The sequence below is a fragment of the Neofelis nebulosa genome, chromosome 4 (genome assembly GCF_028018385.1).
Source record: "Neofelis nebulosa isolate mNeoNeb1 chromosome 4, mNeoNeb1.pri, whole genome shotgun sequence".
Classification (NCBI taxonomy): domain Eukaryota; kingdom Metazoa; phylum Chordata; class Mammalia; order Carnivora; family Felidae; genus Neofelis; species Neofelis nebulosa.
The window spans coordinates 108,001,604-108,029,307 of NC_080785.1; the positions used below are offsets into that span (position 1 = coordinate 108,001,604).

Consider the following 27,704-nt stretch of genomic DNA (forward strand, 5'->3'; position numbering starts at 1 on the left):
AAAGTACGCTGCGGTTTCCTTCAGCCAAACAGGACCTTAATCCCCAGGACGTTTTCATTTTCATCTTTTTTTAATATTCATGCCACGGGGGCTCAGTAAACACCGGCTGAACCTGACGAATCGAGACGCTGCTCCAGAAAGCTCAGGTCGGAGCTGAGCGCCGGCTAGCTTCTCCCCGCATCCCGCCGTCCGGCAGGTGCGAAGTGACAGCTCGCTGTGGCTTTGGTTTCTGTTTCTTTCATGACAGGTGGCATTGGGCTCCTCGTCTGCTGGTCACCTGGATGTCTTATCTGGAAAGCCCTCTGCTCAGGTACTGCCCATTTTTTAATGATGGTGAGAATCTTACGTTTTAAACCTTACAATGTTCAAACTCTTCTGAAAACGCTGGGGACTGAGCCTCCTCTAGGAAACAGTGTGTTTCATGAAATTAAAAATGAGACATTAGCGTTTCTTCCCATGACAGTCTCAGGACACGGGACCATTTGGTCGTCCCCCACGTATCCTCAACACGGAGACCAGCCCCCTCACGTGGTGGGTCCCTTGAGCTGGTCTGTGTCTGCAGGGGGTCCACGGCTGCGTCCCTGCCCATCCTGGCCAGCTGCACCCCACCATGGGGTCCACGGCTCTGTGGGACCCTCCACCCTACAGCCCCTCCCGTCCCCAGAAGCCCCCTCCTCACACACATGCTTGCCGAGCCCCCTGAACTCACACCACCTCCACCGAACCCGTGGTCTCCAGCCGCGTGCTGGGGCCCCCGACAGCCTGTCCTCCAACAGAGAGACACGGATGTAGATGTCCGCACATCCACCTCCCTCCTCTGGGGCTGTCCCTCTGACAACAGACTTCAGGTGGGAGGCTGAACGCGCCCAGTCTCTCCCGTGAGCCAGGCTTCGGCACATGTTCGGCTCGTGTTTTCCCTGAGGCCAGACACGACTCTGCAGTGGTCTTATTTCTGTGGGTCCGTCCAGGTCACGGAGGGGCCCTGATGGATGCTGATTTTCGGTGGGATTGTTTATGTCTGACCGGGGAACCCCAGGCTTAGCCGTGGATAGCAGGCCAGCTCCCGGAGGCAGGTGCTTGAAAGCAGCTGTCCCCCATCTGGTGGCCATGGACTCTTGTCCCCCAGAACATGGCCAGAAGCAAACTCATGCGCACACCCAGGCTCACGTAAGGGTCCCCATGTCCCAGAGCCTATGGATTTGACATTTTCGGGGAAGCCTTGTTAGCCAGTATCAGTCACCTCCCACGTCATCCTGGGCAGAGGTCTCTGAAGTGCCTCCCGCCATCACCAGGGGCTAAAGCCTGGTTTCTGCTTCATCAGGAGAACCAGGGAGGCTGGTCAAGAAACACACAGCAGCTTGACCCTTGGCCCACAGCCCGCGGCAGCCGCCGGGAGCCCTTGTCTACACAGTCTGCCCACCAGCTACACCCAGCTACAGTGGTGGGTGCCACTGTCTACATGTCGGCCTTCAGGAAGCCAGCCTGCCACCTCCTGTGACAGTCCAGGAAGCCACATGGTGACCCCGTAATGATCGATGGGCCAGCCCCTTGCCTGGTCAGCCATCCTGTGTTCCCACAGTGAGCAGATGTCACCATCATCACCGTCTTTATCATCCCAAGGTGACCAGGACTGTGTCTGCAAAGTGGCAAACTTAGGACTCAGATGGTGGCCTGGATCTCAGGGTCTGCAGTAATAATGCACCTGTGCACAGCCAGCTGTTGGGAGGGAGACCCCAGCCCCCCACCCCCAGCCCCCAGCCCTCAGCCCCTGGTCCCTGGCCCCCCCAGGTAAGCACCCAGAGGCTCTCCTGTCCTCTGTCCATCCCGAAAGAACAAGAAGGAGATGATAGTCTCGGGATTCAGCCCAACATAAAGAATACCCGTCCCCACATCAAACGTCTCGTCGAGGCCACTGGGAAACCACATAAGTGACATTATTAAACCAGAGAAGTTTCTTTTTAGTGAACAGAGATCCTCACGTTCATGCAAAGAAACAGTCTTGTGTTCTCTGCACACCGTAAAGACAGCTCTGGTGACCGTGGACTCTCATGGGACGAAGACGTCCCCAGACTGCTGCCCACATGGGGCTCTCATTCCCTCTGAAGGAAAATGACCTGAAAGCAATGCCATCAATGCTGTTCTTGGTGCTGTGTCAGCATTACCAGCGGGTCCACTGAGGCACCAGCCTGGAGCCACCAGAGAGCTCTGGTCACCGCTGTCACTGACCAACGTCCACCACCCAGGTCACCACCGTCACCATCCGAGGTCCACCGCCAGGTCACCGCTGTCACCATCCGAGGTCCACCACCTAGGTCACCACTGTCACCATCCAACGTCCACCGCCCAGGTCACCACTGTCACCATCCAACGTCCACCGCCCAGGTCACTGCCATCACCGTCCAAGGTCCACCGCCCAGGTCACTGCTGTCACTGTCCAGTGTCCATCGCCCAGGTCACCGCTGTCACTGTCCAACGTCCACCGCCGAGGTCACTGCCATCATCATCCGAGGTCCACCATCCAGGTCACCGCTGTCACCGTCCAACGTCCACCACCCAGGTCACTGCTGTCACCAACCAATGTTCACCACCCAGGTCACCGCTGTCACCATCCAACGTCCACTGCCCAGGTCACCACTGTCACCATCCAACGTTCACCACCCAGGTCACCGCCGTCATCATCTGAGGTCCACTGCTCAGGTCACCACTATCACCGTCCTGCGTTCACCACCCAGGTCACTGCCATCATCATCCGAGATCCACCGCCCAGGTCACCACTGTCACCGTCCAACGTCCACTGCCCAGGTCACTGCCGTCACCGTCCGAAGTCCACCATCCAGGTCACCGCTGTCACCAACCAATGTCCACCACCCAGGTCACCACTGTCACAGTCCAATGTCCACCACCCAGGTCACCGCCGTCACCATCTGAGGTCCACCATCTGGGTCACTGTTGTCACCGTCCAACATCCACTGCCCAGGTCACCACTGTCATCATCCAATGTTCATCACCCAGATCACTGCTATCATCATCCGAGGTCCACCGCCCAGGTCACCGCCGTCACCATCCGAGGTCCACCGCTCAGGTCACCGCTATCACCATCCAACGTCCACTGCCCAGGTCACCACTGTCACCATCCAACGTTCACCACCCAGGTCACCGCCGTCATCATCTGAGGTCCACTGCTCAGGTCACCACTATCACCGTCCTGCGTTCACCACCCAGGTCACTGCCATCATCATCCGAGATCCACGGCCCAGGTCACCACTGTCACCATCCAACGTCCACCGCCCAAGTCACTGCCGTCACTGTCCGAGGTCCACCATCCAGGTCACCGCTGTCACCAACCAATGTCCACCGCCCAGGTCACCACAGTACCGTCCAATGTCCACCACCCAGGTCACTGCCATCACCGTCTGAGGTCCACCATCCGGGTCACTGTTGTCACCGTCCAACATCCACTGCCCAGGTCACCACTGTCACCATCCAACGTTCACCACCCAGGTCACTGCTATCATCATCCGAGGTCCACCGCCCAGGTCACCGCCGTCACCATCCAATGTCCATCGCCCAGGTCACTGCCGTCACCATCCAAGGTCCACCATCTAGGTCACCGCTGTCACCAACCAATGTCCACCACCCAGGTCACCACTGTCACAGTCCGATGTCCCCCACCCAGGTCACCACTGTCACTGAGGTCCACCGTCCACACGTGTGGCTCCTGGGGATCACGTGCTTCGGGACCATATGGAGCCATGGAGAGCACCGGGTGGGAAGAAACAGAGTCTAAACCCTGCCCTGGGCTGTGGCCTTTGGCAGCTTCCCAAGTCTCAGTTAGGTGACACCGGCCTCCAAGGCCAACAGGGCAGGGCCAGGCCACACTCGAGGCAGCTACTTTAGATGGCCTTGCTTCCTGTCTCCCAGGTCCCATGCATGCATGGTGTTCCCTGTCCTCCTGGACAATTGGTTCTGCCCATTCCTGTCCTCTGTCCTCCAGGACGACCATCTTCCGTCCTTCGGGACAACAGTGTGAGCACAAGACAAGCCGGTTCCAGCCCTGGGGCCCGACGCCGGCCAGCCGCAACCGCCCACTCAGCAGGCCTGTCCCTCACCCCGAGGTCACCGACCGGCACACGGTGCCCCCAGCTCCCCACGCCTGTGCAGCCCCAGGACCTGCCAACTCAAAGCCCCAGGGGTCTCACTGTGCGGAGAAGCAGCTGGGTCACAACGACCCCATGTCCCCATGGAGACCTTGAAGTGAGGTCAGAGACGCCAAGGGAGGCCACGCATGGAAATGATGGTGTCCGCGGAACCCAGCTTCCCTGAGGACCGATCTTCAGAGGAACGGTCCCCAGGACACTGGCAGATACTAACAATAAGACTGGAAGAGGCTGGACTAAATCTCCAAAAGCAAGTGGGTCATTTAGAGCAATTATATCTCTAAGAAATGGTGCTCTCCAAGGTGACCTCGGCATCGCCAATTCAGTAGCCGCTGCAGCCTGCAGTGTGGCAGGAGGTGGCTCCAGACCCCACGGCACTGTGTCTCCTGGGTCCCCACAGTCTGCGGCTGACCTGCTCTCCTCACCCCATGGATGCAAGAATCCCACCCCTTGGATGCCCCGGGACCAGGCCACGTCTCTGCCCGAGGCTCAGCCCCTGAGCTGCCTCCCCGACCTGGCCTGGGGAATTCAGCTTCCCCCCATGTGGTGAGGGGGCCGGACCCCACCTTCCGGCCATGGGGCCACCAGCTGCGTTCTGCTTCCAGTCCTGCTTGGAATTTCCGGGGTCCCACATCCACGCACAGGCACCCCCACTCTGCAGAATCCTCGGTGCACACGTCCTCCCATGGCTGCACAGAGCCTCTTCCAGCCCCCCCCCCACTCTTTTCGGGATGTTTCCGAAGGTCAAGGAGCCCAACTGACCCCGGGCGTGGCCGTTCCCATGTGTGGCACCAGAGGGCACCAGCATGGTCTGGGGACAGAAGAGGCTGGAGGGTACAGCCGAGTGGGTGCACTGTGGGTGCAGTGACACTAGGGCAACTCACGGAACCCCTGGGGGAAGGGGCCAGAAAGGTCCAAAGGGCGCAGTGACCACCCACCAGGCCACGTTCAGAGGGGCTGGGAGGGCTGGTCCCCGGACCCGGGGCTCCGGGCTGCAACCAGCAGGAAGGGGGCATCTGCAGCCCTGACACCAACTCCAGACCCGCCCCCCACCCCCACCGGGCAGCATTGTCCCAGGGGTATTGCCGAGCATGTCAGAACTGTCCCTGGAAGACAACAGGGTCTGGCCAACCCCCCCCCCATCCCCACACCCGACCCCAAAACAACTCAGACCGGAAAAAAGTGGTCAGGTCACAGAAACTTCACCTCTTATGCACCCAAGGTCAAAGAGGACATCCAAGCAAAACAGCACGTCACAGCCAGACCTTCAAAGACAGGGCCCGTCAGGCTACAAACTGGTCCCCGTTTCCAGGGTTCCACGTAGCAGGAGTGTCTCCTGTGCCTTCGTGGCAGACGTAAAACTGTATAAAGCACATCCCAGAAGAAGGGCCTGGTCATTTTTGTCCAGCTCACAGACTTGCACCCACGAATCTGGGCGGCAACGTGTGGGGGGACGCGCAGACTCAGGAGGGACAGAGAAGCCCATACCGGGTGTGTGTCCGGTAGCAGGAAAGGGTTCTGAGTCCCCTCGCCTGTGCTGGCTTTCGCTGCAGGGCCACGGACCCCACCTCGGGCCAGGCTCTCCAGCACCCACGTGTCCCCTCCATGCCCACCCCCATCCACAAGGCAGGACAGTCCGCGTTGTGACCACCAAGACCAGTAGAACTTTCACCCACCCTAGACTTATTCTTATTATACCAATATTTGCGCTTTTAAATTCTGGAATCTATGTTAGTGGCAAATCACATGAACGTTACTTGTGGTTTTCCACAAACCTTAACATCCCAAAATAAGTAAGAATCTGGTCTGCTTATAAATGCATACATACAATGCACTTTTTGTTATGTTAATTAATGTATTTTTGTTTCTGGTCTTTCTTGTTACCCCCACTGCCTGTCCTCCCACAGAGCTACTAAGGATTTCCACCATCACCCACCCAGAAAAGAGTAGGTATCTAGGATGGGAAAAAGTGCAAAGGCCCTGGGGTTGCAGCCAGCATGGCCTGTCCAAGGATAACCAGAAGCACATGTGGCCTGCATGACGGGAGCCAGGAGAGAGTGGATGAGGTCAGGAAGACCATGAGGCATTTATTCCAATGAGTCAGGTCAAAAGGCATCTGGCAGAAGCAGGGAGCCCCTTCAGGAGATGGTCATACCCAGGGCAGGGGAAGGTGGCGGGACCTGGGCGGCGGCCAGAGGTGGTGATGCCAGCGGTGAGCCAGGGACCAAGGTCAGCTGAAGTATCATTTCCACGGAGCCTGATTGGCTCTAAGTCCTTGAATAGTGAATGATCTTTGATTACCTGGGAATTTTCCAAGCCATGAAAAATCTGCACAGAGGGAGGAAAAATATCAGGAACGCTTGTCCATCTAAAAACAAATTTGCGGGGCGCCTGGGTGGCGCAGTCGGTTAAGCGTCCGACTTCAGCCAGGTCACGATCTCGCGGTCTGTGAGTTCGAGCCCCGCGTCAGGCTCTGGGCTGACGGCTCGGAGCCTGGAGCCTGTTTCCAATTCTGTGTCTCCCTCTCTCTCTGCCCCTCCCCCGTTCATGCTCTGTCTCTCTCTGTCCCAAAAATAAATAAAAAACGTTTATAAAAAAAAATAAATAAATAAAAACAAATTTGCTCTTTTTCGACTTTGCGCCGGGATGGTAACTCATGTGTGGGGGTGCCTTGCGGGCTGACAAGCTTAAGGCCACTGTGCAGGTGTAGTGGGGCCGTGACCGTCCGCAGTGTCGCGGACCCTGCAGCTGGAACTGTGGCCTGGGGGCTGGAAGCCTGGGCGCCTGGTGGGCAGTAGACCATCCCGGCCTGTCCCCGCTTCTGGGGGTTGCCCACCTGTGGCAGGTGGCGACCTCACCCTGACACCCCATCTTCACACGCCCTTCCCTGCGTCCAGATCCCTTCTTGTCTGAGGACACCAGGCACCGGGTTAGGGGCCACATCTCCAGGATGATCTAACAAACTATCCCCTCAGCAGGCTCCCTTGGCATAAGGCCGTGTCATGGGTCTGGGGGGACGCCCCAGCACCAGTGCCCACCATCAGAGCGCCGTGCAGGCCCACCGCGTCCCTGTGAGGCCAGCGGCCGTGCTCAGGGCCTTCGGGGCCAGCCTCAGGGGGGTGAGGAAAGTCCGTCTCACAGGCAGGGACATCAGGGACAGGCCCCGGTCCCCTCGGAGAACCTGGCGGACACAAACGGTGTGGACCTGGTGGAGAGACTGAATTAGTGAATCTAAAAACAAGTTTTCTGGACCCTGGAGCCTCCACAGGGGCACGTGTGTGATGTTGGGGGGCAGAGTGGAGAGCAGGGCCGGGCTGTGCTGGCGCTCACCCTTCGCCCAAGCAGAGCTGCGGGTGCCAAATCGGCAGGTGTTCTCTGCGAGCTCCAGGAGGATGGCGTGGGGAGCCCCTCCCTAGGGCCGTGGCAGCCATGCGCTGACAGAGGATGCAGGGGCAGCAATGGCACCACGTCTGATTTCCCCGGCAGGATGAGACTGAGTCACACGCTGGTTCGCAGGCAAGGCCTCCGGGGACTAAGTCTGAGGAGTCTTTAAGGAAAACTTTCTCCAAACTTGGAAAACAGCCCTCGGGCTTCAGGGTTTCCTCCTCGTGGGGGAAACTTTCCTGAGCCGTGGATTTGGCCAAGGACATTGTGAGGTTATCTGCACCATGAGGTTGGACGAAATCCAACAAAACATCACAAAGAACAGAGGCTTTCTTCGAGGACGCGGCCCCGCAGGGCCCCTCGGGGTCTCACATGATGAAGGGCCTCCCCAAGGGGGGCCGGGCCATGAGAGCCCAGGGACGGCCCAGGGGACACCGTTTGTCCATGGTGACTAGCTCAAGAGCAGGTGGGGTGAAGCCCAGGCTGGGGCTGGAGCCTCGTCAGGACCAAGTGACCTTCCCAGCTGCCACTGAGGGCTCTCTTGGGGCGTCTCTAGGGGCTCCTCTGCCCTAAGCACAGCCTCCAGCCCCTGGGAGGACACCCCTTCCTGCCCTCCAGCCACCCAGCCCGGGGAATCCTGACTCGCCTGCTTCCTACCCTTGCCGGCCGGCATCAAACCCCATTCCTTTGTCAAAGGAACCCCAACTTTATTTGGGGTACCCATATGTCCAGATGCAAATGCCCACCCCCAGACTCTCTCGCCGCTGGGAGCACCTTGAACAGAGCCTGGACACTAACACTTGGGTGAAGGTCTGCTGAGCCAGATCTCCTGGGAAAAGACGCAGGTCCAGGTATGTATGCGACCCCCCCCCCCCCCCACTCCTGGGATGCCACTGGTATAGAGGCCCCACCGTGGCCCGGAAGCCAAGACCTCGTGTCCCCTGGACCTGCTCCCGACCCCTCCCCCATGCTGTGTGGCCCCTGGACCTGCTCCTGACCCTTCCCCCATGCTGTGTGGCTCCTGGACCAGCTCTTGACCCCTCCCCCATGCCATGTGGCTCCTGGACCAGCTCCTGACCCCTCCCCCATGCTGTGTGGTCCCTGGATGGGCTCCTGATTCCTCCCTGCACTTCAAGCCCTGATCACTGCTATCCACCCCCAGGCCAGCATTAAACACCAGCAGCCCCACTGCCACCCCTGAACAGACAGCTTTCTCTCTGTCTACTGACATCCAAAGCCCCATTTCCAGGATATTTTTAAAGCTTGGGGAACAAGGATGTTTTTGCTCTCATTATCTGAACAATTTGGTCAATTGCCACCTTCTGTTTGCTGATGCAGACCAGGTCTGGCTCCAGAGAGACACGATCAGACCTTCTCATCTGCAGAGCCTGAACCCCCTGGCCCAGGCCCCAGGGCAAGGCGTCTGCAGAGCAGAAACCAAGCCCCCAGACCCTGAGGCAGCCCGGGCTCCCCAGGGTGGGACTTAGAGGTTTTTACTGAGTCCAGCCCAGAGCCAAGAGTGATGGGATGTGAGAGGGATGGGGGGTGAGCCCATGAGCTGTCCTTCTGTCCTGACTGAGGCCTCTCCGGTCGTGCACAGAACAGGCTCAGCCTACGTGTGGGGGTCCCTGGAGCCCAGGATCAAGGCCCCTCGTCACTCCCCCAGTGCTGCTGGTACCCACCTCCCAGCAGGCATGAATGGATGAATGAATGAATGAATGAATGGGCTTCCCCACACTTTCAGACAGGAGGCCTCCCTCCATCCCCGACACACTTGACACGAGCCCAGGCCCTGTGTCCTCACCGTCTGTCCACCAAGCGGACAGCTCTCAGCTCTGGGGCACACAGGTGTGGAGGTCCCGGGAAGGACAGCTCAGCTTCCGCAGAGGGCAGCCCAGGTGTAAATGGAGTGAGGACGCCTGGGCACACGGGTGACCCTTGAACAATGTGGGTGTTGGGCACCAACCCCCTCCACGTGGTCGAAAACTCACATCTAACTTTTTTTTTTAACGTTTATATTTATTTTTGAGACAGAGAGAGACAGAGCATGAACAGGGGAGGGGCAGAGAGGGAGACACAGAATCCGAAGCAGGCTCCAGGCTCTGAGCTGTCAGCTCAGAGCCTGACGCAGGGCTCGAACTCACGGACCGTGAGATCATGACCTGAGCCGAAGTCAGACGCTTAACCGACCAAGCCACCCAGGCGCCCCTCACATCTAATTTTTGACTCCCGAAAACTTAGCTACCGACAGCCCCCAGCTGACCGGAAGCCTTACACCCCGTTAACACATTTTGTAAGTTATACAAACCACATGCTGTATTCGTGAGGAAGAGGAGATACACCTGCAGTGTGTACTGTATGCTTAAGTGGACCCGTGCATTTCCAGCCCAAGTTCGAGGTCAGCTGTCTACTTGAAGAGGCCAGTGCACACCAGCCAGGCCCTCCGTGTGCGCTGAGCGCTGCTGTGGCTGAAGGCAGTGGTCATCTCCGCGGGGCCAGAATCAGGCTTGTACGTCTGCAGAGAAAACTCGTTCGTGGTGGACGCACCTGAAGGGTGCTGGGCCAGGCAGCCCCTCTTGTCTGGAGAGGCTCCTGGAGGGGCGGGGCGGGCTCCGGGGGCCTCCACGAGGGTGTCCCCGCGTGGCCAGGCGCTGGGTTCAGCACAGCCTCTGCTCTACGGGCCCCGGGGAAGCTGCAGGTGGGTAGTGATGCCGGGCGGTCAGGTGGCTGATGGGCTCGGAACACGGCAGACGGCAGAGCCCTGGGAGTCGGGCCAGGAGGGCTCCTAGGGGTGCGGGGAGCCGGGCGGAGCAGGACAGGGCTCGGGGCGGCCCGCACACCAGAGGACACTGGACTGGACGGCCGGTCTCCCCGCTGGATTACATGCTTTTTGACCGGCGCCTTCCAAAGCTGAGGAAATTGCACCTCTGCTCTCAAGCAGCCAGAAAAACTGGTGGATCGGCTTTTGGCTAAAATTGTATGCCATTTGTGTGGGAACATTAGCTACCTGCCACCAGTTGAAAGAAAAGCATGGCCACCTGACCCGCTGCACGGTCAGGATACCGGGGGCCTCCTGGTGGAAAGGAGGACACGGGGGCACCAGGCGTAAAACCACAGGGCCACCCAGGTGCACACGCCGTGGCGGGCGTCCCCCAGGCTCTGACCTGAGGGAGGGAGATTTCCGCTCGCCGTGTGATCGTCCAGTCCTCCAAACTGGGGGTGCTGCAGCCAGGATCGTGTCCCAGTCCCTGGGACAGTCGTCAACCCCCCACCCACACCCACCGACCCCCCGACTTCGGCACGCAGCCCTGTGCCCACGGGCAGGAGGGGTCCTGGGCTGTCTGGGGGCCCACCTGCCAGGCGGAGAGACCCCCTGCTTGTCACCAACCTCACGTGCAGGTCTTGGAGCGTGTGTTAGGCAGAATCAGAACCGACACCATTTATCATGTGGAAATGTCAGCCGGCTGAGGGTCGTCACGGGCGCTTAGCACGCGTGGAGGGCAGGCCAGAGCCTCTGGGGGACCCGGGATGTCGGGGTCTGCTCGAGTCCACAGTGCACTGGGAGGGGCCGCCATGGGGGCTGGAGGGCGCCGCACGAATGCCGCCCTGCCACGCCCCCGGCCACGCCCCTTCCCCCGGTCCCTCCCTGGGACCCCCACACCCACCCCAGGACACCCTGCCTGCTGGAGCCACCTGCTTTAGGAGCATGACGGGAGTGCTGGGGGGTGGTCAGGACGGGAGGCGGTGTGTCCCGTGTGACGCAGCATGGCGTCCAGTGACATCCATCCTTCGGCCCCAGGACTTCCTGAGGTCAAGACCGGCAGGGTGCCTGAGAGCCCCGGGACTTTCCTCGGGAACCACACATTTCCTGGCAGCGCGCAGGCAGCCCCCACAGTCCCCTGCCCTCCTGCAGTCACTGGGGGCCACAGATGTGGCCAGGAGACAGCAACGTGAGCCGGCCAGGGGACTGGGCACCTTAGTGTGGGGGTGACCTCAGGTGTGAGGGTGACCCGGGTGACAGGGTGTGACCCTGGGCATGAAGGGAGGATGTGCCCTTCTGAGCTCCCCGGGCTGCACGACACAGTAGTTGAGGGGGGCGGGACAGGCAAGAGTCCAGGCAGGAGCCCCGCCCCCGCCCTGTGGTGCACCTGCTTTCACATAGGGTCAGCCAGTCTCTGTTTGCAGAAAAGAAAAGCAACAGTCTGTCCCATAGAAATGTGCATCACAGTAGGGTCCAGAAGGCGCTGTCACAGGCGCCCGTCTGGCGACAATGGCCCTGCACACACCCCCACGCTCACGGCATCTCCCGGGACATCAGCATCTGTGGTGTCACGACGCCCCATGAGCCGGGACAGTCCATCCCTTCCACGGGGAGGATGTGGCCACCAGCTCGTGCAGCACAGCCTGGAGCTCCCGACCCCTCTGAGCCACAGATGAGCCAACGTCCTGAGACGCATAATATGATCAAATGGCTTTTCCTCGAGAGCTACTTCAGATCATGCTTTTCTCATCCCACAGGCAGGACTTTGTAAAAACAACGGACTTGAAGACGTGGCCTTGGCAAATCCCTGGTCCTCCCTGGACCCAGTTTCCATCTCCCCATCCATGGCTTCTGGGACGGGGTTTATTCAACCAGCGTTCACCAAAACACCCAGCCAGCCCCAACTTTTCGGGGTTCTTTGACGGCAGTGGGAAGGCAGCCAGTGGCCTTTCAGATGGATCCCGGCTGGTCTTATCTTCTCAGACAACTTAGGAAGTCAGCTTGTGGTGAGAGGCAGCGGGACGGACTGGGGACAGAGGGCAGGCAGCCGGCTGCGCCCTGCGCTCCCTGTCCTACGGGTGTGGTCACACCCTCCCTGGGCACGGAGGGCCCCCCCACCTTGGAAGCCTGGGCGTCTGCCTTTGAACTGACAACAGACACGAATCTTCTCCTCTGAATTAAACCCCAGAAATTCAGATGTTGAAAACAGCCACCCGAGAGGACTTTAAATGAGATGCTTTGTCTCTTTCTGGAAGGAGTCCTGCCCTGAACGACAGGGCACCACGAGCAAAACCCCAGTCTGTCTGGGCCCCAATTTTCTTGTCTCTGAGGCAGAGAGAGCCCTGCCTGGGAGCTAGAGATACAAACAGGGAATCTCATCCAGCACGTGTTGTGTCATGTACTAGTTCCTGGAAATACAAAAATAATGTGTCTTTTCCCTTCTTCCGGAAGCTCCTCACAGTGGGTTCTGGCTTCGCCCTTGGTAGTTGAGTGACAGGTGCCTGAGCCAGGGCCCTGGGGAGGGTTGCTTTGCACGAAAAACGGGTCTGCTAACAATTCAGATTCCCCAACCTGAAGTGAACACCCACCCCAAGGGGAACGCCCAGTGGAAGGAAAGGTGCAAGGCCAAGTCCAGGGAAGGAGGGACCACAGTCCCAGCCAGTGTCCAGGAGCAGCTGCCCCAGGGATGGCCCCGCTGGGTGGGCGCTCTCGGGACCTTTCGCCCCTGATGCCCTGGAAACCACCCCTCCTGCTTCCACTGCCCGGAAGCTCCTCCCTCCTCCCAGCTTGCTGGGCTTTCCACACGTTGCTGCCGAGTTTTGTTTTCCACATCCACATGAGTTCTCTCCTTCATTCTGAGAATGTGGTGATCTCTGCTCATTTTTTTTATTGTTTATTTCTGAGAGAGACAGAGCGTGAGTAGGGGAGGGGCAGAGAGAGAGGGAGACACAGAATCTGAAGCAGGCTCCAGGCTCTGAGCTCTCAGCACAGAGCCTGATGCAGGGCTCGAACCACAAACCATGAGATCATGACCTGAGTTGAAGTCAAACACTTAACCGACTGAGCCCCCCAAGCACCCCTGCTCATTTTTTAATGTAAAACCAACCTTGCATTCCTGCGATCAAACCCACCTGGTTAGGATGTGTTATCCTTGCTCTACAGCTGGATTTGATTTGCCAAGCTTTGCTAACAACTTCTGCATCTATGTTTATGAGGGATAATGGTGTATAATTTTCTTTTACTTCCTTTGTTCTGTATCAGAGCTCTGCTGTCCAGTGAGAGGAGTCGGGAAGCAGTCCTTACTCTCCATTTTACTAGTTTAAGACTACTGTTAGTAGTAGTCCTACCTCATGTATTTGACAGGATTTACCAATGAAGCCATCAGGTTCTAGAGTTTTTCTTTCTACGAAGGTTTTTTATTAAGAATTTAATTTCAGGGGCGCCTGGGTGGCGCAGTCGGTTAAGCGTCCGACTTCAGCCAGGTCACGATCTCGCGGTCTGTGAGTTCGAGCCCCGCGTCAGGTTCTGGGCTGATGGCTCGGAGCCTGGAGCCTGTTTCCGATTCTGTGTCTCCCTCTCTCTCTGCCCCTCCCCCGTTCATGCTCTGTCTCTCTCTGTCCCAAAAATAAATAAATAACGTTGAAGAATTTAATTTCAGAAGGGCGCCTGGGTGGCTCAGTCAGCAGAGTATCTGACTTGATTTCGGCTCAGCTCATTATGTCAACAATTCATGAGTTCGAGCTCTGACTCGGGTTCTGTGCTGACTGCTTGGGATTCTCTCTCTCTCCCTCTCTCTTCCTCTCTCTCTGCCCCTCCCCTGTTCATGCTCTCTCTCTCTCTCTCAAAATAAATAAATGCATAAACATCAAGTAAAAAAATAATTCAGTTTCGGGGTGCCTGGCTGGCCTCGCCAGAGAAGAATGTGACTCTCAATCTCAGGGACATGAGTTCAAACCCCACGTTGGGTGTAGAGATTACTTACATAAACAAACAAACTTAAAAAAATATATTCAATTTCTTGAGCAGCTACAGACCTATTCAGATCCACTGTTACTTCTTGTGCCTAGTTTTTCAAAGAATTTGTTCTTGGATCTAAGTTGTCAAACTTACTGGCATAAATTTGCTCCTAATATTTCCTTATTACCCTTCTAATGTCTATAGGATTTACTGTGATGGCCCCTCTCTCCTTGACACCAATAATTTGTAGATTCCTTCTTTCCTTCTCCATCGGCCTCGCTAGGATTTTGCAAATTTTACTGATTTCTTCTGATGGCCAGGTCTTTGTTCTCCGGATTCATCTACCAGCCATGTGCTTTCTGTTATCCTGATTCCCATTCTTGTCTTTAGTATTTCCTTCCTTCACCTTATTTTTGGGTTTAATTTGCCTTTTTCCCTAGCATCTTCAGATGGAACATATCGATAATTTTTTTTAATTTTTTTAACATTTATTTATTATTGAAAGAGCATGAGCAGGGGAGGTGCAGAGAGAGAGAGAGGGAGACACAGAATCTGAAGCAGGCACCAGGCTCCGGGCTCTGAGCTATCAGCACAGAGCCCGACACAGGGCTCGAACTCATGGACCACGAGATCATTACCTGAGCTGAAGTCAGACGCTCAACCGACTGAGCCACCCAGGCACCCCAGAACATATCAATAATTTCAAATTGTGCTTCCTTTCTGATGTAAGCGCTCAAGGCTATGAATGCTCACTCAACGCCGTTCTGGGGTGCTGCACAAACGCCGATGTGTTTTTGTTAGGATGAGACATTTCCTAAGAATTACCCGGGGACTTTTTTTCTCTGACCCATGGATTCTTTAAAAGAGTTTTGTTTAATGTCCAAATATCTTGGGGGGTTTCTAGATCTCTTACTGGTTTCTGGTATAATTTCATCAGAGGAGAGGAGTGCACTAAGTATGATTGTAAACTTTTGAATTTTATTGAGCTTGTTTTTATGTTCAGGTAGGGAGTCCATGTTCTGGAAGGTGCCACATGCCCTTCTGAGTGTCTGTTGCCACGTTCGCAGCTCTGAGGATACCAATGAGGTGACGGTGACAGATGCTACTGTTCAAATCTTCTATAGTTTTGCTGATCTGTTGGCCTGAGTGGTTTGGCCATAAAAGAAAGAAGGGTGTCAAATATCTCCAGACACAGGATTCAACTCTCTCCTCCCCAAATGATCAAAAGTAGCCATGACATTTCTGTGCAAAACCCTCAGTGTTACTTGGTAAAAGGCAGAATGCTAACTATATCGGAATTAAAATAGAAATGAGTAATTAATTAAAAATAAGTCAACAGGACTGCAAAACACCTGTAAGAAGAAGAGACGTGATACGCACCCAGCGACACAGAGGCTGTGGGCCAGACCCACGGCCGCGGGAAGACCAGACTCAGCGGCCAGAAAACCCTCAGATTCTGAAGGTGGTCCAGGGCCAGCATCGCATGGGGAAAGCAGGATTTGAAGGAAGCCCCCTCCCAAAGGCCTCATGGGAAGGAGAAGGTCTGCTGGACTTTGAGCAAGGGGAGGAGTGGTGTGTGCAGGTGACCCACAGGGGGTCCACACCCCCTCCCCCCAAAGCAAACTCCCACCAAAGGACCGTAGTCCCCAGACGCACAGGAAAGGCCAGGTCTAACTGCAAACTTCGTGCGGAATAAACAAGGAGATGAAACGCACAGAGAAGGCGGCCGGGCGGCAGGAAATGAACGCACACAAATGGAGGGAGGAAAGTCCGCCCGACCTTGGAGGAGGCGGGAAGAAGACGGAAGCCAACGGCATGACTACACTCGAAACGGAATTACATACTACCACCCAACAAGCATCTGAAGACATGAAAACCCAGCCCAAATCTCAGAGCGCCTGGGTGGCTCAGTCGGTTGAGCATCCGACTTCAGCTCAGGTCATGATCTGGCAGTTCATGGGTTTGAGCCCCACGTCGGGCTCTGTGCTGACAGCTTGGAGCCTGGAGCCTGCTTTGGATTGTGTGTCTTCCTCTGTCTCTGCCCCTCCCCCGCTCATGCTCTGTCTCTCTCTCTCTCTCTCTCAAAAATAAACATGTTTTTAAAAAAAGAAATTAAAAAGACAAAGAATTAGATTAAGCCTTTCAACCATGGCCAGACTAAACAAGACAACCACAGAGTCAAATTTCTCCAAAACTGAGGGGGCAGGAGCACGGGTGAGAATTTATGTCCAGCCAAGCAGTCCCTTGAGTATCAAGGCCGCAGGAAAACACGTCTCCACACACAAGAATGAAGGGAATCTTTCACCCATGGGCCCTTCCGGGGAAATCCCAGTTAGTTCTTTTTCTCCTGAGTTGAAAGCAAACACTTCAAATCCTTGACACACGAAGGGAGGAGCCTCCCAGCTGTCGCGTCACGCCCCTTCCCAGATGCACACGAGACCCCGGGACACGCGCACGTGGGACAGACAAGAGGTTGGGAGCGAAGTGGGAGGACAGAGTTTGTAAAAGAGAAAGACGGAAACCCTTTATCCCTTCACCAACCCTCCCGAGTAGATCAGCTTCAGGAAAGACCAAGGGTCTGGGAATTGGCTGGTCAGTCTCCACGTGCGCACGTCCTCAGGAAGGTCCTTGCGAATTTCCAAGTCACACCTGCCCAGACCCAGGCAACAGTAAACGAGGTCCTCAGAGGTCTCTAATGAGAGGCTGACGCCTCCCTACCAGAGCCCTGATCCACCCAGAAGACACTGAAACCCTGCAGGCCGGCGGCTGTGACCGCGTGGGTTTTGGGATGCAGAGGCACAGACCTCCTCTCTAGCAACTCTTTGTAAACCCTGTCTCTGGGCCACAAGTGGGCAGATCTGGAGCCACGGTGGGTGCCCGGCTGCTGGTGGCTCGGGCACCGTCCCCCGCAGCCGGCCAGCTGGGGTGGGAGTGTGCCCTCCGTGAGAGCTCCAGGCCCCCAGGTGCAGAGTCTCCTGCAGGCAGATTGGCGCCCGAGAGCCGACCCAGTGTGCCCGTAAGACGAGGGCAGAGGACCTGTCATAAATAAAACAGCATCAGGCACAGAGCGGGGCAATGACCAGCCAGGGTGCCGGGGATGGGCCCGAGCCCACTGCTCCCCTGTTCCCAGCGTCCCCTGAGACTCGTGTAACATCTAGGACCAGGTTAGAGTGAGCGGATGAGCCTACACTCCAAGGAGCCTTGACAACTCCAGGATGCCCCGCGGTGAGGTGGTCACCACCTGGCGACCGGGAGGGCCAGTCGCTGCCTCCCTCCGTGAGGAGGCTTTGGTGACTCTCTTGTGCCCAAGTCAGTAGAGGAGTGGTCCAGGGCATTGAGGTCAAATAAATCAGGGTTTAATTTTGTCTCCACCATTAGCCAGCCATGTGGCCTTGGGAACGTTACCTCACCACGCCAGGGCCTCAGTTTCCTCATCTGTAAAGTTGCAGTAAAAGCGGAGTGGACCCCGAGGGTCACGAGGGGATCACAGGATGCCGGGCACACGGGCACCATTCCCAGAATGCAGGAAGGATGTGCTATTATTATGTTCCAGGAAGCCCGGGTCCCACGTTTCTCCTCTGGTGGCTTTGTTATTGGAAACCTTTTCATTTCCGGCTAGAGAAGCCGCCAAGATCCCTGCCCCCTCCGCCCCCTCCCCACATCCCTGTCCCTCCTTCCTTAACCTCTCCCGGCCCCCCAGGTCACCCTGCTTTCTCCCTGCCGGGAGCCCCCTCACAGGACCTGAAAGCGGCCCCCAGCCCCCAATCCTGGTGTCTCCCAGGCATGTTGTGTGAGCGTCACTCACGGCCAGAAAACAGGCCAGGAGGAGACAAAAGGGAGGACTCAGGAGTCCAGAATCCCCCAGATGCGTTCACTTTGTGCCTGAGCTGTCGTGGAGTCGTCCTACTCATGAGCGACAGCAGCCCATTGGACCCGGGTCCTTGTTCTGCCGCAGAGGCCAGCGCTCAGGGAGAACACGCCTCTGCCCACCCCGTCTGCAGTCATGCCCGCTGCTTTGTTCATGGACTCTTTCTTTCAAATGGTATTGAAGCTTCTGCATCAATTATCACCTGTGTGGCTCGGTACATGTCCCATGAAGTCACGGGCCACAGAGGGGCAGGGGCCAGCCAGTGACAGGGCCTCCGGACCACTGGACGGGACCCCGTTGCTCTTGAAGAGACCAGCTACGGGTCTTTCCCAGGGCACTTGTCCCGTCGTCGGGCCGAAGGAGGAAAACCAGAGAGGTGGTGGCTTGTCCCCAGGGACCCTGCAAGGCAGAGGTGAGGCGGGCCTGCCCTGCCCCCCACCCAGCCCCTGACTGAGTCTTCAGGGGCCGCGAAAAAAATACCACAAACCAGGCAGCTCTAGAAACGTGAGTTTACTCCTCACCGTCCCAGGGGCTGAAGCCCGAGACGCAGGCCTCCCTGCGGGGCCTCTGCTGGGCGAATGGACGACCACACTCTCCCCGTGTCCTCCGTGGTCTGCGATCTGTGCTCGCTTCTGGGGGAGGGACAGGAAGCTGTGGGGAGCAGCGCCCAAGTCCCAAGGAACTGGAAACCCGATTTCTTGACCTGGTGGCCGTGGCTCCGTGTGTTATTCTTCCTCTTCAGTGTGGGCCCGCACTGATGTGCTATGTGTCTTCACGTCATGCCATAAGCTCTAAGGGCCTTTTTCAGATGTTCTGTGCCCAGAGCCGGTGCAGACACGGCTTTCGGGGGAACTGGCGGCTGTGTGCGTTCCCAGGCCCCCTGGAGGCCCTCCATGCCCCGAAGCCTCCCTCCATGGGGTCCTGAGCAGTCCTGCCGTCGCCGGCCCAGAGCCCACGGACCTCTCAGACCCCAGGGCTCCCACCCCGATCCATATGGATGCCGCTGGGATTCCTGCTCCCAGACGTGGGAGCAGGGGATTCAGACAGTCCTCAATACCTGAGAAACACCACTGCCCCCCAAACGGAGCTCTGAGCAGGTGGAGGGGCTGGCCCTGCAGGGAGTGGGGGTCCCTGGGAGGCACAAGACGACTCAGGAACTCAGACCCCGAGCGGCTTTGAAACCCTCCCCAAGCCCTGCACTGGGGGCGAAGGGGAGGGGGGTTGCCTAAAGGTGGCGGGTCCACCTGGTTTTCTGCTCACCGTCACTGGGGACGTGTCTGGGCCGGCTGGTCACCCCACACAAGCAATCCAGATGTGACAAAGGGCAGAGAAGAACGCCGTCCAGCTGCGTTGGCTTTGGGCCTTCCCAGAAGATGCAGCGTTCCTGGACAGCAGGGTCTCATATGGGAGACATTTCACAAACGTGTCATTTTCCAGCCACGTCCCATGCCAGCCGGCCTTCCCCGAATGGTGGGAACTTGCCAATAAACGTGCTGGGTTTTTTCCCAAAAATCTTTATAGATGTGACTCCAAGGCAAAGCCCATCCCTGTGCTCGCAGCTCAGGGGTTCTGGAACAGGGTGGGCCCAAGTGGGAGGCAGGGAGGCCCAGCCTTTCATCTGCCGCAGCCGTCCACACCTGGCCTGGTGTCCCCAGGGCTCCAGCAACGACGTAGCCCCAGGCAGGTCCCCGTTGGACAGGTGTAACAAGCACGTGCCCTCCAGGACAGTCCTGACCGCCGTGGTCTGGCTGGCCGGCCAGGGTGGGGGTCTCAGGCCTGATGCCTCACAAGCCTCACACATTCACCATCGCAGAAGCCCCAGGGCACACAAACCACACACATGAGGTGTTCGTGCCCTGTTTAAATAGCTTAATCAAGGGTGCCTGGGGGGCTCAGTCAGTTGAGCGTCCGACTTCGGCTCAGGCCATGATCTCATAGTTTGTGAGTTCGAGCCCCGTGTCAGGTTGTGTGCTGACAGCTCAGAGCCTGGAGCCTGCTTCGGATTCTGTGTCTCCCTCTCTCTCTGCCCCTCCCCCGCTCATGCTCTGTCTCTCTCTCTCTCTCTCTCTCAAAAATAAATAAACATTAAAAAATTTTTAAACAGCTTTATGAGGTTCATGCATAAAATCAGCAGCCTGGCCCTCCACCATCTCCTCCCTCCTGCTTTGACCCCTCCTGCAGCCAATTATTCTGGTATTTTTCCAGCTTTAGGGAGATATGATCCACACATAACACTGTGTAAGTTACACAATGTAACAATGCTGATACATGGTGTACTGTACGTATGTGTAGGACGTTCACTTTACCATACGTGGACGCTATACATTGTGAAGTGACCCGTCACCTCACAGAGTTACAATTTTTTTTATGGTGCAGAATTTTAAGATCTAGCCTCATAGCAACTTTCAAGTACACAACACAGAATTATTAACTCTATGCACCGTTCTGTGCCTTAGGTCCCGAGGACGTACTCGTCTTGTAGCAGGAAGCTTGCTCCCTTTGAGACCAACATCGCCCCCCACCCCGCCTGCCCTTTCCCCCTGCCCTCCTCCCTGCTCCCTCTCCTCCCCCCGGGGGGCCTGGAAACCGCCTTTCCAGTCTGTCTCTCTCTGAATTCAGAGTTTCTTAGACTCCACATGGGAGCAGGATCGGATAGAATTCATCTTCTCTGTCCGACTTATTTCACTTAGAATAACCCCCTCAAAGCCCCCCATGTTCTTACCCATGTTAGCAAGGCAGGATTTCCTCCATCTTGCTAAATACCGCACTCGCAGGTGCTGCCTGGTTTTCCATATGCATGGACTCCCCACCATAAAGGAGGAAGGTTCCACTCTGTTTTGGCCCCGCGGCCCCAACACCCACGGCCTCATCCTCCTTATGGCGTCATCGTATTCGGCTGAGACTGGAGGCCAGGATCCCGTGATGAGAGCCTCGAGGAGCCAAATACAAACTGGGCTGGACCCCCCTCTCCTGCCCCCCAGGGCCCCCCACTGAGTGCAGTTCACCAATGGCCCCTATGCCCTCTGACAGCTGGCACCTTCCTGGAGCCGCAGATCCCAAGGCCCTGGTCAGCCACGTCTAGACCAGGATGCCCCGGGGGGTGCCCCTGCTCACAAGGGTGTCCTGGGTCCTGGCCCACGCCCCCTTGTGGGCTCCCTAGTGCCCAGATGCTGGACTTGGGCACTTTGGTGCCCGTGTCCCTGTCTGACCGTTGAGGGCACCACAGACGGAGCTTTGCCGGGGAGCGTGTTGGTAGGTGTGGGGGCTTCCGGAGAGCAACCCAGGGGTCGGTCCAAGAAGTCCCGGCCAGCCTCTCACTAACCTCCTTCCCAGAGCGTGGAGCCCGCTGAGCCCCCCAGCCCATTTCCCACGCCTCCTCCTGCAGCAACCTTCCCGTCACTACCTGGCAAACTCTTCGCCAGGCCCCAAGGCCAGATGGGCACCCATCCTGTGAAGGCTTGCTGTCCTGCACCATGACCCCTCGGAGCCCTCGGGGCACCACTCTGTGTCTCTGTACAGAGCATGTTGCTGTCACCAGGGAGAGACACCAGCTTGGCGGGCTCACTACCTGTTCCACAAGCTGCAGCGTGTGCCGTGGTCTGAATGCCATCCGGCCCACTGTCCAGCCACTCCTCCTTGAAGGACGTTTCTATCGTTCCCATCTGTCGCTGCTGGAACAACACTACAGGCCTCGCCACACCTCTTATGCTTTTGTATCCGTGCCCCCTGGGGAGAAGGAATGCCCCCTCCTCCACAGGGACCACCAAATCGCCCACCAAACGTGATGCACTTACTTATTGTCAAGCCAGGACCCTTTCAACACATCCTGCCAACACCTGTTACTAACCACCTGTCATTTTCACGATGAATATTAATATCTCATGCTTTAATTTAATTTCCCTGAGACTTAGTTCCCTCTCGTATCCTTGTGGGCTGTTTCCACATCCATTTGCACTTCCTTTCCTATCAATTGCCCATGTAAAAACTGGGTTGTCTTTTTCAATTGATTTCTAGAAGCTCTTTATATATGTATAGGTACTAGGTCTTAGCTGTCTGGTAAACAATCAGCTGTCCTATTTGGTTCATTCCTAGATATTTTACTGTTTGTGGCCGCTATGCATAGGGCACCTCCTACGTGAATTTATGTTTGAACATTGCTGTGATCCACGTAGATTGTTGATTCTGTATCCAGGCTTTGCCCCATTACCACCACAAAAATCTCATTGGTTCTAATTATTTGTATTGATTTTCATGGATTTTCTAGGTAGACAGTCACATATCTGCAAGTAACTGACAGTTTTGACCTTTCCTTTTCAATACATGTCCCGTTTTTTGTTGTTGTGTTTTTTTTGGTTTTTTTTAGTCTTACTACACCTACTAGTACCAGTCTCGAATGTGAGCATCCCTGGTTCCTTCCTGACATTAAGAAGGACACTTCTGGGGCGCCTGGGTGGCTCAGTTGGTTGAGCGTCCGACTTCGCCTCAGGTCATGATCTTGTGGTTCATGGGTTCAAGCCCCAAGTCGGGCTCTGTGCTAATAGCTCAGAGCCTGGAGCCTGCTTTGGATTCTGTGTCTCCCTCTCTCTCTCTCTGGCCCTCTCCTCCTCTCTCTCTCTCAAAAATAAATAAATAAACTTTAAAAATGGTTTTTAAAAAAAGGACGCATCCGATGTTTCACCACTAGGACACACGTGAAGTAGGTGTCTGGGGGCCGCCAGTCTGTGCACCCCCTGGGCCCGTCCTACTCCGCTTATGTGGCAAACCTGGGGCTGCTCATTCCCTCTCCTCTGTCCCGTGTTTCTCCTCTGGAACATTGATTCCCAGCCTGTCCAGTGGCTACGAGTGGGTCCGTGAGACGAGTCTGGCCAAGAGTCACAGGGAGAAGCCCTGGAAGGGAGAGATTTCCTGAGGAAAAGGTGGAGTCCTAGGGTGACTGGGTGGCCTAGTGAATTAAGCATCTGACTCTTGATTTCTGCTCAGGTCATGATCTCATGGTCGAGAGTTTGAACCCTGCATCTGACTCTGCACTGACAGTGCAGACTCCGCTTGGGATCCTGTGTCTCCCTCTCTCTCTGCCCCTCCCCTACCAGCACTGTCTCTGTCTCTCTCAAAATAAACAAATAAACTTGGAAGAAAAAAAAAAAAAAGGGTGAAATCCCAAGAAGAAACTACCTCTGCCCTTCCTTACCCCTGCTTTCACGCGGGTGAAATGCTCCAAGATGAGCAGACGGGCAAGTTCAAGGAAGGAGGTCATGAAGCAGGTCCCCTCATGACATCCCTGGGTCACTGCCCCAGCCACTGGCCGTGTTCTTCAACGGGATGCCAGTCAGTGCACCACAAGAGGAGATGCAGGAGAGGCTCGGGAAACAAAGGCGATTGTACCTCTAGAGCCCAGAGACGGGGAGGCACCAGGTGGTCAGGTAGGGGGAGCCCAGGCCGGAGTCTTCTCTGGGATTTCCACAGGGCACAGGTTAGCACTCACAGGGCAGGCTACTCAGCTCAAAATTGGCTACCTTGAATAATTCCAGCAGGTTCGAAACTCCGGGTTGTCCCCAGCTGCCTGGTACCTGGCCCCGGGCTGATGAGGTTCAGGCACTGCCTCCTTGGTCCACACAGGCTGGCTCTGGGCTGGCCAGCAGGCACATCAAAGGCAGGACTCCACTGGGACCTGCGCCTGCCCTGAGAACCGCTGGCCCAGGGAGGCCAGCCTCCCAAGCCAGAAAGAGTTTGTAAGATGCCGGAACATCGTAAATCACAGAAAATGAAAAGTGTGCTCAATACAACCACACACGTGGTTAAGCCGCTTCTTGTCGGTCAGGCCCCTGCCATCTGCTACCTTCTCAGACCGAGTCCTGGTGGGTCAAGGTGGCCCTGGACGAGCACCATTATTTAGGGAACTTCCGTCTTTGTCTACGATCTGGCAGAAAGTACTCGCAAACCCGAAAGGCCTGCGGTCCTACTTGAGAGGTGGAATCTAAGTGACTTTCCAACCTCATCTGCGGAGACCATCCTATTCAGGTTCCCCACCACAACTCCGAACACAGACCCCGTTTTATTGATCAAAGCCTGTCTGTCTTTTCGATTTCATTACCTCTGTTTCCATCATTTCTTATTTCTTCCTTCTACACTTTCCATGTTTCCTTTGCTATCTGTTACTAGTGTATTGAGTTGCACGCTTAGTGAATTTTATTTCCATCTTTCGTATTTCCTGGAAATGCATCTAAGGCTACACACTGTTGGGTCTGTGCTGCGGTTTGGGGCCCTGTCAACACTCGCCAGCGCTTACCTACCCGTGCTGGGCAGGGGGCTGGTGTAGGAGGGGTGCTGCCCACTAGGGGACCCCCTCAGTCACACTGGGCACCAGACACCTCACACGCCCTCCCCATTGCCGAGCACAAATGCAGCCCGTGTGAGCCGATGCAGATGGTGCTTTTAGCGGTACGGACTCGAAAATGATTGTGATTTCCATCTATATTACCCCTTGAACCCAAAATTACACAGAAAGTTTGTTTGTGGGACGCCTGGGGGGCTCAGTTGGTTGAGCGTCCGACTTCAGCTCAGGTCATGATCTCGCGGTCTGTGAGTTCGAGCCCCGTGTTGGGCTCTGTGCTGACAGCTCGGAGCCTGGAGCCTGTTTCAGATTCTGTGTCTCCCTCTCTCTGCCCCTCCCCTACTTGTGCTCTGTCTCTCTTTCTCAAAAATAAACATTAAAAATTAAAAAAAAAATGGGCAGAAGAGGGGTGCCTGGGTGGCTCGGTTGGTTAAGTGTCTGACTTAAGCTCAGGTCATGATCTCATGGTCTGTGGGTTCGAGCCCCGTGTTGGATTCTGTGCTGACAGCTTGGAGCCTGGAGCCTGCTTTGGATCCTGTGTCTCCCTCTCTCCCTGCCTCTCCTCTGCTTGCGCTCTGTCTCTCTCTCTCTCAAAAATAAATAAACACTAAAAAACAATTTAAAAGAAAAGAAAGTTTGTAATTTCCAAGTAAAAAGATTCTTTCTTCCACTCTTCAGTCCTTTTAACCCAACACTGTGGCCAAAATCATTTCAACCTTTGTCAGTTCCCCTTGGGTGTTTCAAAAGGATGAATATTTCCACTTGGGAAAGACAGACAGGTCGATAGATAATCGATAGATAATAAACATTAGATGCAGATTGTGTCAAGCTTGTTAGCGGTTATACATCCCCACTTTCCGTGTGTGTGTTTATGTGATCTTTCGATTTGGGGAGATCTGTTTAATGTGCTCCGTTTCTCCTCGTACCTGTAACAACCCTTGATCCGGGTCCTCGGGTCCTCGGAGGCTCCAGGCTGTGGAGTCCTGCTCAGCCTCTCGCTGCGTGTTCCTGGACCTTACAGGGCTGATCCCGCCCCAGCCCCCCGCCCCACTCCCGTCTCTCTGACGGGAACCCTTGAGACACCGGCCACCTGGTTAATTGGGGCTGGGTAACCAAGAGAACAGTGTGCTTCCCAGATACCTCATTGATCATCACTAGTATCTATTTGGTTTCCGTTCCTTGATTGAGAAGTCGATTCTCCAACTGTAGACTAAAATAGTGCTCCTAAAGGAAAGCAAATTCAGGGGTGCATAAGCGGCTCAGTGGGTTGGGCGTCCGACTCGGTTCAGGTCATGATCTCGGTCCATGAGTTTGAGCCCCGCGTCCGGCTCTGTGCTGACAGCTCAGAGTCCAGAGCCTGCTTCAGATTCTGTGTCTCCCTCTCTCTCTGCCCCTCCCCCGTTCACACTCTGTCTCTCTCAAATATAAACATTTAAAAAAATTAAAAGGGAAAGCAAATCCATGTAAGAGAGACACCATGAATGCACCGTATTGGGACCACAGCCACAGAGCGCTCTGCAAAAACTGTGATGTCACTGTTTTATCTCATCCTGACTGTCCCCTGGCATAGATGGGGCCACTGAAGAACAAGGTCCCTTCCACATCTGCTGAGGTCAGAACATCTGTGTCCTCCCCAGACTCCTGTGTTGACTCCCCAGTGCCCTATGGGATGGCATTCACAGGTGGAGTCCTCGTGAAAGAGACCCCAGAGAGCCCCCTCACCCCTCCGGCTGAGAGGGGACACAGGAGGACATCTGTGAGGCAGAGGCAGGCCCTCAGCAGATACCTCGCGGAATCTGCAGCCGGGATCCTGGACCTTCCAGCCCCTGGAACCATGAGAAATAGATTCCTGCTGGTTACAAGGCACCCAGTCTGTGGTATTTTGCTGTAGCCACCGACACAGACTAAAACGACATCCTTCTAAACACACGGAGCCCAGAATTTAGACCAAAGCAAGCAGCCTCTGGTGCTCAGGTGACACCCACTCAGCATCAGGGATGAGAGACCCAAGGCAAAGCCGGGGACGGGGGGTGCTGAGAGAGGCCAAGGTGGGAAGGGACGGAGTCCAGCAGGGTCCTCGCTGACAAGCAGCTGACTGCACAGTTTGTCAGCTCCACGGAGCTTGGGTTAGAGGTTACTACAAACAACTGCACCGGGGACATGCCACAGCCCAGGGAGACCCAGAGGAACACCCGCCCGCCCGCAGCAGGGGCCACACATTCTCTCCTTCGGTCACCGAACATGGGACTCTGAGACCTCCCAGGCTGCTCCGTGACCTGTCGTCCCCGCAAAGCTGAGCAGGGGACATTCATACCTCACCTCAAGCCAGAGATGATTCTCAGAGCCACGGTGGACAGACAGACGAGGGTTCCCCAAGGCAGGGACCCAGCCACACAGCGGGGAAGCAGGGAAGCTCTGGTGGCCAGGTGAGGGCAGAGAGCCTTTGGGAGGGGACCGCCACATCCCAGCCCACAAGATCCCAACCCACGAGATCCCAGCCCACGAGATCCAGCCGTTGCCTGCTCCATTCTGCTGGGACCTTGTGGTGAAGGCCACCAAGAGCCCGGCTGGAAGAGGAGCATGGCCTCGGGAGGACAAGGGACCTGCCTGCCAGGTGTCTCTCGCCGCCCTCGGAGCCCAGCCCCACCACTCACCCCAGCAAGGAGCCACCAGCCAGCATCCCAGAGACCACCCTGGGACACGGCCAGCCACTCCCCATCTGGAAAACAGGTATGAGGACCTGTCAGCCTCAAGAGGCAGGACTCTCTCTGAATACCCCGAAATAAAACAAGATGCCCCACAAGCAGGATGACTGTTTACTCAGAGAAAGCACACAGCACAGACAGAGCTCAGCCAGCACTGGGGCTCACAGGACCCCAGCTCAGAGGGCCTGGCTCGCAGGGGCCTAGGAAGGAGGCCTGCACCCACCGCAGCCCAGTCTCTGGTTGTGGGCGCAGACAGGGGGTCTCAGGCGGTGCACGGCCCCTGGGGGACTCCGGCCTGACCCTCAGTCTCAGGATTTCTGGCCGCAGGATGAGCATGGGCTCTCTGCCAGGAGGGCTCAGACACAGGGCACCAGGCAGTACAAACACCCAGCTAACAATCTACCCCACCCAGTGCAAGTGGGGGTGGGCAGGCCAGGACAGGGGACCCACAGCAGTGACAGAATAGGGTGAAGCCCGGACAGGGAGTGGGTAGGTCAGGAGGTGGAATCAGGGCCAGGGGTGGGGTCAGAGCGGGGGGGGG

General features: G+C 56.3%; 2 long non-coding RNA genes across 5 annotated transcripts; one reads left to right on the plus strand and one right to left on the minus strand.

Moving 5' to 3' along the window:
* Positions 1-15,215: 15,215 nt before the first annotated feature.
* On the minus strand, positions 15,216-27,689 carry LOC131509661 (uncharacterized). Of its 4 annotated transcripts, none has more exons than XR_009260637.1 (5): positions 23,641-27,689; positions 22,891-23,485; positions 19,388-19,525; positions 18,330-18,830; positions 15,216-15,401 (listed from the first exon to the last, which is right to left on the minus strand). It is a non-coding gene; the product is annotated as an uncharacterized LOC131509661 (long non-coding RNA). The 4 variants fall into 4 exon arrangements; XR_009260638.1 differs by lacking the exon at positions 15,216-15,401 and adding an exon at positions 15,906-17,295; XR_009260636.1 differs by lacking the exon at positions 15,216-15,401 and having other exon boundaries at positions 18,420-18,526; positions 18,649-18,830.
* LOC131509662 (uncharacterized) lies at positions 18,426-22,749 on the plus strand. The gene is made up of 2 exons (XR_009260640.1): positions 18,426-18,539; positions 22,491-22,749. It is a non-coding gene; the product is annotated as an uncharacterized LOC131509662 (long non-coding RNA).
* Positions 27,690-27,704: the final 15 nt, after the last annotated feature.